Below are 14,096 nucleotides of genomic sequence, written 5' to 3' on the forward strand. Positions count from 1 at the left end.
GAGAGAGAGAGGGAGAGAGAGAGAGAGACATCATGGTTAACATTACTTTGGAATGAGCATACACCATGACAAAGTGGATACGTTCTGGGGAAGTAGGATAATACAACATCCAGAAATCAATAAACATGATGCATCACGTAAACAAATTGAGAGATATTCATAGGAATTGATGCAGAAAAAGCATTTGATAGAATCCAACACCCAATCCTATATAATAAGACAGAAACATGCAAATTAATCATCCCTCTGCTATGCTCAAGCCACACCTACACGCCACACCCACAAGCCAATCAGGAGTGTGTTTACAAATTAACCCAACTAAGATGATGGTGGCCATGGAGCTGGAGTAAGCAGGAGGCTTGGGTTGCTCCCGGCGATGGAGGAAGCCAAGCTTCCCGCCTGCTCTGGCAAGCGCTTGGCTTCACTCAATGCTAGAAAGTTTCAATTATAGAAGATAAATAAATTCTGATACCTGCTTCCAGCCAACCTCTACTCAAGGACGGGCTAGGAGCCTGGGTTGCCAGGGACAATGCAGGTTTCCAGCCAGACCTGGGCTCTGCTCAAGGCTATAAGTTTCAATTATAGAAGATAGCTAAATCCCAGAAAAACAGAAAAAAGAGAAAAAGGAGAGGCTGGGAGCGTAGGTTGCCCAGGGACATGGCAGGCCTGGAAATGGCCATCAGCCCCTCACCCATGCTCGCCGGGAACCCCAGCGGGACTCTCCCACCCTGAAGGGGCTGTGAGCAGCCTGAAAATGGTTCTGAGCCCCTCACCCAGGCTGGCTACACACCCATGTGGTGACGGTCCCTACTGCGGGGCTCGGCCAGCCTGCAAATAGCCATCAGCACCTCACCCACAGTGGCCAGGCACCACAGTAGGGACCCCCCAACCCTGAAGAGGATGTGGCCAGCCTGAAAACAGCCCTCAGCTCCTCACCCAGGCGGGGCAGGCACCCCCACGGGTTGAGGATCCCCACTGGAGGGCTTCGACAGACTGCAAAATGCCATCAGCCCCTTACCCAGGTTGGACAGGCACCCCAGCGGGACCCCCACCCTGATCCGGACACACTTCAGGGCAAAACTGCCGGCCCCCACCCGTGCACCAGGCCTCTGTCCTCCTATATAATAAAAGGGTAATATGAAAATTGACCCTAACAGCAAAACGACTGGGAATTTCTGGTCAATATGATGCACACTAACCACCAGTGGACAGACACTTAATGCGGGAGCTTCCCCCTGGTGGTCAGTACCCTCCCACAGGCGGAGCTCTGCTCAGCCACAAGCCAGGCTGACGACTGCCAGCACGGGACTCCTGGGCTGCCAGAGGGAGATCTGACTGCCAGCTTAGGCCTGATCCCTCAGGCATTAGGCCTTAGCCAGAAGGTGGACATCCTACAAGGATCCCAGACTGCAAGAAGGCATAGGCCTCAGGCCAGGCTGAACGACTCCCCCCCTCCCTCCCCACCAAGTGCACAAATTTTTCTGCACTGGGCCTCTACTTTTGATAAAAATTCTCAGCAAACTGGGAACAGAGGGATCATACCCTCTATATGACAAACCTACAGACAACAACATACTCAATGGGCAAAAAACATTAAGAAGAGATATAAGACGGGGATGCCCACTCTCACTTCTGTTCGACAGAGTACTGGTAGTGCTAGGCAATGCAATCAGACAAGAAGAAGTCAAACAAGGCATGCCCACTGGAAAAGAAGAAGTAAAACTGTCATTATTCACAGATGGCATGGTACTGTCCATAGAAATACATAAAGAATCCATCAAAAAACTAGGAGATTTAATAAATGAATTTGGCAATGCAGCAGGATACAAAATTAACACCCGGAATTCTATGGCTTTTTGATACACCAATAATGAACTTACAGAAATAAAAACTAAAGAAACCAAAACAAAACAAAACAAAAAATCTCATTTACATTTGCAACAAAAAGTTAACATACCTAGGAATAAACTTAACTAAGGAGGTAAAAGACCTGTTCTTGGAAAACTACAGGAAATTTAAAAGAGATAGATGAAGACAAAAGCAAATAGAAGAACACACCACATTCATGGATTGGTAGAATCAACATCATTAAACGTTCATACTACCTAGAGCAACCTACAGTTTTAATGTACTCCCCATTAAAATACCAATGGCATGTCTCACAGACCTAGAACAAAGTCTCCAAAAATTCCTATGAAATTACAAAAGACCCCAAATAGTCACAGCAATCTTGACAAATAAGAACAAACTTGGATGGATCACAATACCAGATATCAAGCTATATTACAAAGCCACCATTCTCAAAACTGCCTGTTACTGGCACTAAAACAGACATATAGACCAATGGAATGGAATAGAGAACCCAGAAGTCAATCCAAGCAGTTATGCTCAATTAATATTTGACAAAGGAGGCAAAATCATACAATGGAGTCATACTGTCTCTTCAATAATTGATGTTGGACAAATAGCACAGATACATGTAAAAAAAATGAATCTAGACCACCAACTTACACCATACACAAAAATAAACTGAAAATGGATAAAGGACTTAAAGGTAAGTGGGTAACCTTGAAAATCTTAGAAGAATCCATAGGCAGAAAAATAGCAGGCATCTGTCTCAGCAGTACCTTTACTGATACAGCTCCTAGGGCAATGGAAACTGAGGAGAAAAGAAACAAATGGGACGACGTCAAATTAAAATGCTTCTGTAGAGAAGAAGCAGCCAAAAAATACAACAACAACAACAAAACAAGGAAGTCCACTGCCTGGGAGAATATATTTACCAACGTTATATCCAATAAGGACCTATTCTCCAAAATTCATAATGATCTCATTCAAACAAAAGGAAGATTAATATTCCACTCAAAATGTGGGCATAGGATTTAGATACTTTTTGAAAGTGAACATACAGAAAACCAAGAGACATATGAAAACATGCTCCAAATCACTAATCATTCAAGAGATTCAAGTCAAAAGGACAATGAGATACCATCTCACACTGGTCAGAATGGCTATCATCAACAGTTCAACACACAACAAGTGCTGGCAAGGATGGGGTGTAAAAGGAATCCTCTTGCATTACTTGTGGGAATGCAGACTGGTGTAGCAACTATGCAGAATACTATGGAGTTTCCTCAAAAAATTGAAAAAATGGAGCTCCCATTTGAACAGCAATCCCACTACTAGGAACATATCTCAAGAAATGACAAACACCAATCAGAAAGAGCATAGGCACCCACATATTCAGAAGAAAAGCCAGTGAGAATGAAAGAAATGTGATGCAGATAGCAAAGCAATGACCTGCAGGCCCAGAGAATGAGCCCTTTTCTTGGCTTTGTTCTCCTAAGCCTTGGATCTGCAAGAATGGAGGCTACAGCCCCCTATAGCCATAAGCCTTCCCCTTGGCTCCAACTTGGACCTCAGAGACCTTCCATGTTGAAGTGCCCTCTTACCTAGATCCTATGAACCTGTTTATTATTACATTTTTATTTCTCATCCCAGGATATGTTTACTGGTGAGAGAGAGAGAGAGAGAGAGAGAGAGAGAGAGAGAGAGAGAGAGAGAGAGATAGATATCCCTTGCTTCCCTTAATCACCCTGACCAGGAATCCAACACAAAACCGAGGTGAATTCCCTGACCTGCCAGACTAGCAACCTCTGGTGTTTGGGACCAGGCTCCAGCTCATGGAGACACCAGCCAGGACTGTGACTGTCCATTCTACCAGGGGCAAATGTGTACCAGTCTGTAAGTGACACAGAAAGCAAATTCGCCATGTGCAAACTCTGGCGCTTGCATCAATGCGAAGAGCAGGTGGTAACAGTCAGGAAAAGGACAGAGGATTATTTATACTTCAGAAGGGGGGTGCAAGGAGGAGTTTGCATGGAGGTTGGTGGCCTGCATTGGTGGTGGCGAAGGGAGGGGCGGAGCAGAATGGGGCCAAGTGCAGTCTTGCTCACTGATTGAAGTTCATGTGCAAAGAGCATCTTGTGCATGGCCAGTGCACCCAGCATAGCTGGTGCATCCTCCTTTCCACGAGGAGGCCCCAAACCCCCTGTGTAGGAGACGCACCCTATGAAACCAAGACTATGCCTAAAGGATCCAGATAAGGGACCTGGGGACATGAAGTGAGCTCCAAGCACTGCCACCTGCTTGTTGGCATCTGCCCAGTTCAGGACCAGTGCCATCTGGAGGTGGGGGGTGGGGGGGAGGGGGCGGGTCCTGCTGGGTCAGTAGACTGCTGATCTCGCCAGCACTTTGTGTCAGAAGTGTACCCGCAAGGGCCCTTCGGGTGAACACAGGAGCTTGTGTGTACAGGTGCAGGGCGGGGCGTGGGAGGGACCACGCAACCCAGGGCAGGAGTGGTGGCGAGGTGACCTCCAAGTTAAGGGTGATGCTGTGCAGAAACCGAGGTCCTAGGAGGCGAGGGCCCAGGTGCTGCTGGGGCGGAGCAGCTACTGGACATGGACCTTCTCTCCCAGGTGGTGGAAGCTGAGGCTGGGGACAAAATGAGTGCAGCAGAGGAGGCAGAGTCCCAAGTAGAAGCAGAGGCGAAGCCTGAGGAGCAGCGAGCAGAGCCAGGGCCCAGTGGGACAAGCACCTGGCCCACACTGGAGGTGCTGGCGGCCCTTCAGGTCCAGCTGAGCATTGAGAGCGCCCGAGCCAGCAGAGCCTACCTTAGGTTGAAGCGCAAGACCTCTCGGCGTAGAAAGCCCATTCTTGAGTGCAGAAGGGCCATCATCCAGTGCATCCCCAACTTCTGGGCCCAAGCTGTATCCTTGCCTGAGCCCTTCTGGCTTCACTGCTGACAAAGACCACAGGGAGTAAATGGAGGAGGAGCCAGGAGAAGGTGAAGCGGAGGAGGACAGAGGAAAGGGCCTCCCCTCCCCAGTGGCACAGCACTGGGCAAAGCGATGGCCGGCTTCTAGGTGTCAGGTCAGGAAGTATGGGCACAGCGTACCACACCACAATCAGATAGTGGAAGGGCACCTTTTCTGGGCAGTGGAAAGATTCTTGGAGGTAGTGTTTTGTGTTTCTCCCTTTTTGACCAAAAAGCTCAGTGTAAACACTCAGCTCGTTTTAGCCAGGTTTAAGGCGAATGCTTCCAGTGTCCTCTCTCAACACATCAGATGCCCATAGGAATTCCAGGCAGGCTTCCTCCCTCCTTCCACAGACACACAAACACAGGTATACACAAAGGACCAGAGGTACACACACACACACACACACACACACACACACACACACCCTTTTATTGCAACTTGTGTGCAAAAAAAGGCTTATTTCCAACCCGGAATGCAGCCTTTGTGACCCACATGGACCTCTAGAAGATGTGTGCTGCCACTGTTTCTGGAGACCATACATTTCGTGTAGGCGATCCCAAGGGACAAGGCCAGGGTACATGCAGACACCCTAAGCCAGGGGTTCTCAACCTTCCTAATGCCACGACCCTTTAATACAGTTCCTCATGTTGTGGTGACCCCCAACCATAAAATTATTTTCGTTGCTACTTCATCACTGTAATGTTGCTACTGTTATGAATCATAATGTAAATATCTGATAGACAGGATGTATTTTCATTGTTCGTGACCCACAGGTTGAGAACCGCTGCCCTAAGCACTGCGTCATCTGCACAGGCACACGGAGGACAGGGAGGGCTCAGAACATGTCTGGAAATGAACCCACGATTGTTAGGGCAGGTTCATGCTCAGGTGAACATGAACCCACAGGTACCATTATTGTGAGCATGTGTGAAGAAAGTGTAGTTGGTGAGGAGGTTGGAACAGGGGCAATGTCTGCCATCCACGGCCAACTCTCGTATGCCCCTAGGATGGCTCCGTGTCTTTTAGCTGCCCATTTCATTTCACAGCCTCTGAGAGCTCCTTGACCAAAAGCAGATCCGGAACCACCCGCAGATATCAGCCATCATCACTGAGGAAGATGAAGACCTGCTGAACTACTTGATCAATGTGGAGGTCAGACTGGGAGGCAGAGTGGAGCGTGGGATGAGGGCTTTGGCACCCAGTGGGACATGTCCCAGCAGAAAGAAAGGGAGGGGAGGTGGGTGATTCCTGCAGGCAGGCTCACTCCAGAAGCTGGCAGACAAGACACTTTACTAGTTGCATCTCTTGGCAGGTGAAGGAAGTGAGCCTTCCCAAATACCGCTGCAAGTTGATGTTTTACTTCCGGAGCAACCCCTACTTCCTGAATGACCTGATCGTTAAGCAATATGATGTCAGCCTTGCAGGTGAGTGACAGTTCCCAGGATGGGCCTTTGGAAGAGCAGGAAAATGGTGGGTGGGTGTTGACATTGGACCGATGGGAATCCAGCCTTCCAACTTCCTTCCTGCAGGGTACAGGGCCTCCAGATCCACTCCAGTCCTCTGGTTCTGGGATTATGAACGTGGAGCCCCCAGCCGCCGGCGAGATACAAGCAGCGTCAGCTTCTTCAACTGGTTGTCTGAACATACCCTGCCCGGGTCAGGCAAGATTGCTGAGGTGATTGATACTGCTCTGGCCACTGTCAGAAAATGTAATGGTGGAAGCCCCACGTGCTTGAAAAGCAGAGTAGCAGACTCTTCTGGTCCCCCTCTTCCCTGTGTTCCTTCCCAGATCATCAGCGAGGACCTGTGGCCCAATCCTTTGCAGTTCTACCCCGCAGACTCAGGACCCAGAGGAGGGAGCTGCCGAGGGGACCTGTTGGAGAGGAGGAGCCCCCCTGCTGGGCATTAAAAGGTGAGTAGTTGCCCCTGTGAATCTCCTTAGAAAAGTGAATATGGAAAACCAGGCCTGGGTAAATTGGAGGTACCCTAGTGCGCCAGGAATGTGTGTGAGAGCAGCAAAGGGAAACTGGGAGTCCTGGTGCCCACAGAATGTAAGCAGATGGGGGTGCTGTAAGCACCATGGCTTTCAGGATGACTGGCCTCGGGCCCTGGGCAACGAACATGGTTCTTCATCATGTTTCTGCAATCCTGTTGTAGGTGCTTTCACCACCCACTTAGGCCTCTTGCCACTCCAGTGGAGTCCTACCTTCCCATGCCTTACCCGTTTTCAGTGCCTCTAATTCACGTTTCTTTGTTTTTATACCCACCGCTCAGTTCCGCTGAGCTGAGCCCACAATGTTGGCAATGGCAGCAGGATCTGGACGAGACTATTGAAGTCCTGGGGTAGGAAAGTTAAACAGGCCAGGAAAAGGCACGGTGTACTGACTGTGGACATGTGCTTCAGAGGGGCCCCACACACCTTCAGGCACATGCCAGTGTCTGTGAGTGTGGGTGTGTGTGTATAGAAGGGGACACTCCAGATTCAGAGGAGATGGAGCAGAACATCAAATATGGCCCCGAAGGACCGAAACGATGTGGTGTTTGGGCACACACCAAGGTTGGCTGAGGGATTCTGTCCATTCCCTTTACACAGGAGGAAAAGAGGAGAAAAGGATCGCCTGCGGAAGAGTCAGAGAGCATATGCCACCTAACATGAGTGTCACTGAAAGAACCATAAAGAAGCTTGCAAGGTGTTGCTGACTCTGCGTTGTTGGTAGCAGGGAAATGTAATAGTATTGGGCAAAGACCTCACAAGGGGCTGTGGGAGCAGCATCTCCAGCATTTCAGCCTGCCTGGAAAGTGGCAGGGCTACAGAAGAGGAGACACCAGGCCTCGGAAGGCCTTCTGATATTGTTCCCTTCTTTCAGGGTGTTGTCTGGGAGGAGGAAGGAAGAATGGCTGACTTCTGATGACAAGTATTATAATTTGGGCAGGAGTGCAGGGGGCGACTTTAGATCCTGTCTCTTAGGCTCTCAACTCCCTTGGCTTGGGTGGTCACTCACATAGACATGCCATGGTCAGACAGAAGACAGCTGGCCTTTTCAAGATGGAGGCACTGCTCAACAGAAGCCATGGGCCTGTCCTGTGAACGTGAAAGTTTACAGGTAGAGCCACCCTCCCTGTGTGGGGCAGACTTGCATGGAAGTGATGTGGGGTGTGGGGCAGAGGAGAGGAGTTACACGCCAGGGAGGGTGCTAAGGCCTGGGGTGTATGGAGGCAGGTGCGCACTGCAGCACCCTGCATGGGTTGCACTTGGGAAAGGGAAAAGGTCAAAACTCTGCCAGTAGACCAAAGCCTTCCTTGTACACAGACAACCGCATAAGCCAATCCGAGGGGGGAACTTCAACACAACAAAGTTTATTTTCCTGTCAAGCAAGAATGAAATGGGAAACCCATTCCCAAAGGAGGCAATCACATGAACAAAACTTGCCTTTTGTTGAAGTGGGGGCCTGGCGTGCCTTTCTCCATTCCAGTCTTCACACTCAGGTTTTGGGGAGGATTTTGGTGTGTGAAAGTGGGTGGGCTTCCTCAGGAACCTGGGGCTGCAGGGGCCAGGTTCATACACCAGGGCTGTGACTAAGGGGCGGAGTTGCGCAGGGTGACGCCCACTGCCCTGCCCTTGATTGAAGGAGACTTTTCAGGAGCCCATCCAGAGACTGCAGGCTGGGCCTGGCCAGTTGCCTTCTGTACCACATGCTCACATGACCAGCGCCTGTGCATGAGCCCAGTGTGCACCCACTCAGCACACCAGGGCCTGGATGCATGCACCAGTGAGCGAGCACCTTGCATGGACATAGCAGGCTCTGCACCACCTGCTCCTTCACAGCACCAGTCTCAGAGCCAGGGGGCATCCAGAGTCAGGCTGTGTTGGGAGACTGAGGGGCTCCTGGGGGCAGCGCGCTTCCTCTCAGTTCCACTAGGAGGCCTTCAGCTTCAGGGCGCCTGAGGACTCACAGTGCACCCCAGGGCCATTGCACCAGGAAGGACAGGGCAAGCAGGATGGCCCAGAGGCTTTTAGCTTCACCTCGGTGCAGGAAAGTGGTGATACCCAGGACACAAGGGCACAGGAGGTTTGGAGGAAAGCTATAGGGCTGGAGAGGGAGGATTTCATGCAGGTGAGGGAGGCTGTGATCCTGGAGCTGAGGTTGGATGCAGGTAAGAAGTTTGGCTAGATCTTGAGTGGGGTGCAGGGGAGGACTGGGTGGCTGCAGAGCAGTGTGTGCAGGGAGAGGAGAGGGAGGTGCAGCAGGGAACCCAGAGTGAGGAGCAAGGGGAAGACAAGGAAGGCCTGGGGGAGGAGTTGCAGGCACAGGCTCAGTTTGTCCTGTGGACAGAGGGCCTTCTGCAGGTAGTGCCATGGCAGGCCATGTGGGCAGGGGAGTAGGTTTTCCCAGATCTGCAGGTGGGGAGGCAGGAGGAGGTGGTGAGTGAAGAGCTGAGGTTGGAGGCACACGCTCCAGGTGACCCGCAAGGGAGTGACCACCAGGAGGATGGGTGGATGGAGGAGCAATTAACTGCAGGGCAGCAGTTTGTCCTGCAGGTGGAGGGGAAGTGCACCATGGAGGCAGTGGAACAGGTGGGAGAGGTGGAGCCTCAGTCCAAGGCCAAAGCAAAGCCAGAAGAAGAGGAGCCAGTGCAGCAGGAGCAGGCCCAGTCAGGGCCCGGGGCCAAGTCACCTGGTCCCCTCTGGAGGTGCTCCTGGCCGTCCAATTGGAGATGGAGCCCATGAATGAGCAAGCCAGCAGGGCCTTCTCTCGGCTCAGGTGCAGGACTCGGCAGAGGCTCAAGCTCTATTTCAAACCGAGAAGCCTCAATATCCGGCGCATCCCTGGGTTCTGGCTCACAGCTGTATCCTTGAGGGTAGAGGAGCAGGATCACAAGGAGCATGGGACAGTGCAGGGGAATGGTGTAAGCGGGGATGGTTCCCCTAGAAAAGAACATTGAGGACAAGCTAGGGGCAGTGCGCCCCGGTCTGGCCCAGGATCCTGGAGACACCCTCTGTCTTGTACAGGCACCATAGAAGCATTACCAGGGTGTCCAGGGGCAGAGCTCCAAGGCAGAGGCACGCATACACCAGGGGCTGATGCCCACAGACAGGGCTGTGTTGCACGGGCTGTTCTGGGACTAACTAATGCTGCCTTACAGGCCGTCTCTATGTCCAGTTCCTCAGTCAGAAGCAGGAATGTGTGATGTGTAACCTGTCAAGCCCCCAGCACAAAGCAGTCCGGTGGGCATCAGGGTCTGTCAGGAAACAGAGTGGTGCTGTGCCCCTTTCTGCCGTTTATGTGGAAGGAGTGGCCTTAAGGGAAGGAGAGGCCAGGCCAGGCTGCTCTTTCTAGCTGGTCCATGCCCAGCTACCAGTGTGCAGGCTCCTTGACCCAAAGCAGTTTGTCAACCACCCAGAGTTGTCGGCCATGATCAGCGTCCAAGATGAAAATATGCTCGGCCATATGATCGATTTGAAGGTAAGTACACCGGCTCCACGGAATGGTGGAGAGCAGGTGGGGAAATAGCCTGTCCCTGAAAACAGCTACATGCGGGAGCACAGGGCTGCGATTTCACTCCCTGGATCCACTTTCCTTCTGCAGGTGAGGGAAGTCAGGCATCCCTGGGGTTGCTGCACAATTAGCCTGTACTTCCGCAGCAACCCCTACTTCTGCAACCATGTGATTGTGAAGGAGTATCTCATCACCCTCACAGGTAAGAGGAGGCTTCCTGCATGGGCTGCAGCTGGTGGTGGGCAGGTCTGGAAGGCGATGTGCCCAGCTTCACATACCCATCTCCTGCAGGATACAGGTTGTCCCGTGCCACTCCCATTCAGTGGTACCAGCATTGTGAACGAGAAGTCTACAGCCACAGGCTCCAGGACAGCAGCGCCAGCTTCTTCCACTGGTTCTCTGACCACAGTGTAGCAGCGTCTGGCAGGATTGCTGAGGTGGGATGTCACTGGCCGTGCCAGCATACAGCTTCCTGTGTCTGCCTGCTGCTTGCGTTTCTGTTTGGGTCCCTGTGCTCTCCTGACGAAGCTCTGTTTGCTCTACCAGATCATCAGCAAGGACCTGTGGCTCAATCCCCTGAAGTATTATGAGAGGACGATGGCCCCCAGTGAGCAGACAGGACGGGTGAGGAGGGGCTGCCTGGGCTCTCCCCTGGTGTGCTGCCAGGTTCCTGGGCCATTACTTCTCGCTCACGGGGACACCTGAATGCTGGGAGGGAAACAGCCTGTAACACCAGGCCCCTAGGGTATGTGCCTGAGACAGGAACTACCAGTACAACAAGGCCAGTGCAATTCCAGCTGAGGCAGGGGGGCTTAGGCAGGAGGAGGGAGTGTGCATGTCCACTGTAACTCAGAGTCAAAGCAGATTCCTTGAGCCACTCCTCTGAACTCTCCCTCTAGGATGCTCACAGCACCTTCAGGCCTTGCCACCTACCTCTCAACAGGGGCTGGCATGACATGTTCTTCCTATACTCCTTTCCACAGGTGTCTGTGAATCTTCCTCATGCTGAGGCCTAGGCTGCTGTGCTGCCACGCCACATTGCCCTGTTGCTGCTCACCACCATCTCCTATTTCCCAAGGTCTCCTCTTCCTCCTGGGGCCAGTGGGATCGGCCTGCTCCTTATCAGTATCTTAGGGTGCAAAGTGTGGGCCACAGAGCTGGAGGAATCCTTGTTTTGCAGCCTTGTCAGAGGTTCTTCAATCCGTTTATCCATTTAGGTTTTCCAAGGAGAATACCTCATTTGTTTACCCTCCCTAACTGGAAAACAGGGCAGCATGCCATGACGAAATAACACACTGCTTCATTTTGTATGCAGTTCACTTCAAAGACTTCATGCACATATGGTCATAGACACCCTGGGAAATTTAGGGCCATGAATATAACTCACCATCCAAACAGATTGCTTTTATGTGTTTGTAGTAAAATCAGACAAGAAGTCCCATGTTGTAGAACACTTTCTTCTGAAAATTTTTGGTAATGTTAGTGTTGAAGGTTTTACAAAGGTAATATATGTGTCTCTTTCTTTTTTTCTACTGACCTCCCCCGGGCTTCCTCTATCCCTAGTCTCTTGTTCTTGTCGCCCACTCCCAGTGTCTTCCCTCTGTTGGTCTTTTGCTTGTGCTTATATTCTGAATATTTTAACAATACAATATGTAAAAGTTAAATATTTAAGTATATTGTAATTTAAATCAGCACTTATGAAACAACCTTGAATAATTCAAACCTTGCCTCTAATCCTGAAATTTCATAAGGGTACCTACAATTCTTGATGCCTCCCTCAAACCTACCATTTGCTTTTTGTCATTCTTAAATAACAGAAGCCAAATTCTTTACAATAAAATGTTGTCTGTACCTGATCATTTTTAATTTCAGTGTCTAATTCTTCTGTCACAGGGGCTTCCCCTCTGACTCCCTGAGTGCCCAATCAGGTGAGCTACTATACTGCATGATTCACTCTCCGTTGCGTACATGGTGTATCCTGTGATCACCGCCAGCACCACACTCAGGACCTCTCACAGGGGTGTCCCATCGGCTGTTGCAGTAATTGCCGTGCCCCCATCATACCCATTTCCTGTGTGGCTGTAATAATCATCAAAGGGACTGGACCACCATAAGTCAGAGGGGGCCCTCGTGCTGGTGGTGCTCCAACTGAGCCTTCTGTAAAGTCAGGGACCAAATAACAATACTTGAACCTCTTTATGTATAATTTTATGTCAGTATGACATGACACTAGTAAAGTCTTAACTATTTTGAACACCTATGCTTTTATCTGCCTGAGCTAAAAAGGTATCAATGAGGCTGAGGTAGACAAGGGAGCTTACATTTATTTAAAATACAGCTGAAGAATAATGTTTTAACTTAAATAATAGATTATGAATGAATATGAAGGCACATTCTCTGGAAATGGGCTGAAATTCTGACCTTCATATTATTTCTATGGTTCACGCTGTCCAATGCTCCTTCTGATTAAAAGTGTTAAATTATCTCTTGGCTGCTGTGCCTAAGTCGGTTGAGCACCAGCCTTGGCACTGCGGGATCCCAGATTTCATTCCAGGTCAAGGGAATATTCCTGGCTTGTAGTTAACCAATGGATGGTTCCTTCCCTCTCCCTCTCATTTCCTCCCCCCTTCCTCTCCCTCTCCTTCTCCCTTGCCCTCTCCCTCTCCCTTGCCCTTTCCCTCTCCCCCTCCTCCCTCCTCCTCCCATTTTCCCTCTCCCTCTCCCCCTCCCCTTCCCCTCCCACTGCCCCTCCCCTTCCCCCCTCATGTTGAAATAGGTCAACAGTGGAAAAGTTCCTGTAATGTGGATTAGCAAAAACAAAACACACAGATACATCATGCTGCTTAAATATAATAAAACCACCATTGAAAAATTCTCCAGGCACCTAAAAGTGACAGAAAATCCCAATGCACCAATGTCTCAGGGGAAAAGAGATTGAGAGGCTGCAGGGCCACAACACAGGTGTAGAGCTGAGAAGTGGCTTGAAAGGGGCTGGACACCCAGCTTCCTGCCTGAGGAGGTCCTTATGGTACAGAGCCCCAGTTTTAGTTTTCAGAGTGGTGGTGTTGACTTTAATAAAGGGAGATCTGCTCACTGCTTCTGCAATAACAAGGAGGCCCCCAGCTTTCTACTGTTCCTCTGCTCCTTGCTCATCCCTCCCGCAGGCATGATGGTCATCTTTCATATTCACCATGCCAGGCCCTTCCCTGCCCCAGACTGAGGGTCAAAGTATGTAGCAACAGGAACTGACATTGCAGCACCACCCTGCCAGGAGCTTCAGAGCAACAGCCCCCCTGAGACTGGGAAAACACCATGCCCTGGGATGTCTTGGAGGCTTGGGCCCTGTGGCCTCCTCTCACCACCACATGCAGGTGGCTGTGATATTCCTCCTGTGGGCCCTCTGCTTGTGCTTAAGCTCCGAAGGTACTGGGAAGCGGATGTCCTCTGTTCCAGACAGGGATTCTGCCAGGACATGGCTGTTGGTAGGGGATCCTCTGCTGAAAGGCACACCCTCATCTTGTCCATGAGTGCTGTTCCTGTGTGAGGTAGAACGTCTGGGGGTACAAGATGTATCAAAAGAGATTTTATTCTGGACACCTGGGTGCTGGTGGGTTGAGACAGAGAAAGTCATCAGTCATGAGAGCAGAGAGAGAGAGTTTTTATTTATTTTGCTGGCTGCAAGCCGCTCTGCTGACATGAGGGTCTGGTCTGTCCTTGGGTCCTCCCATGCCAGGTGTCTTCTGGTTATCTGGGCTATGCTGTGCTCAAGGCTGCAAGC

The sequence above is a fragment of the Myotis nattereri genome (genome assembly GCF_964212035.1).
Source record: "Myotis nattereri genome assembly, chromosome: Y".
Taxonomy (NCBI): domain Eukaryota; kingdom Metazoa; phylum Chordata; class Mammalia; order Chiroptera; family Vespertilionidae; genus Myotis; species Myotis nattereri.